Raw genomic sequence first — 633 nt, 5'->3', positions numbered from 1 at the left:
AGTCTATTCCTGGGTTTTGGGTTTTTTTTTTTCTTTTGGTGCTTTTGTTATACTTTTAACTTTTTTATGCAATAAAATATATCAAATGCTAAAAAATCGTTGTATCGTACTGAAGACTCTCTATCCTGGGATGCCTGGCTGGCTCAGTGGGTGAAGCATGTGTGACCCCCAAGTTGGGCATAAAGATTACATCACAAAAATAAATAAAAATACAGAAACAAAACAAAAATACTTTATCCTAAAAATATAAATTTACTTTCTTAAGTATTTTATATTTTTGTTTTTTATACTTCTTTGAATTTTTGTCTTTTCTTTTTTTTAAAGTTTTTTATTTTGAAAGAGTGCGCTAGTGTGGGCACACAAGTAGGACAGGGCCAGAGAGAAGAAGAGAGAAGCCCAAGCAGGCTCTGCACTGGGGGCTTGATCCCACCAACCATGAGATCATGACTTGAGCTGAAATCAAGAGTCAGTCGCTTAACCCACGTGCCCCACTTTTTTGAATTTTTGAATAAGCATTTTCCACATTATTAACCTCTTCATAAATATAATTTTCTATGGTTGAACATTTATTCAGCGAATTTATTGAATGCCCACTTAGATGCTGGCACTCTGTCAGCTGCTGGGGGATACAAT

Source organism: Panthera tigris, chromosome D1 (genome assembly GCF_018350195.1).
Source record: "Panthera tigris isolate Pti1 chromosome D1, P.tigris_Pti1_mat1.1, whole genome shotgun sequence".
NCBI lineage: Eukaryota > Metazoa > Chordata > Mammalia > Carnivora > Felidae > Panthera > Panthera tigris.
Note: the sequence above shows the minus strand (reverse complement) of the source record.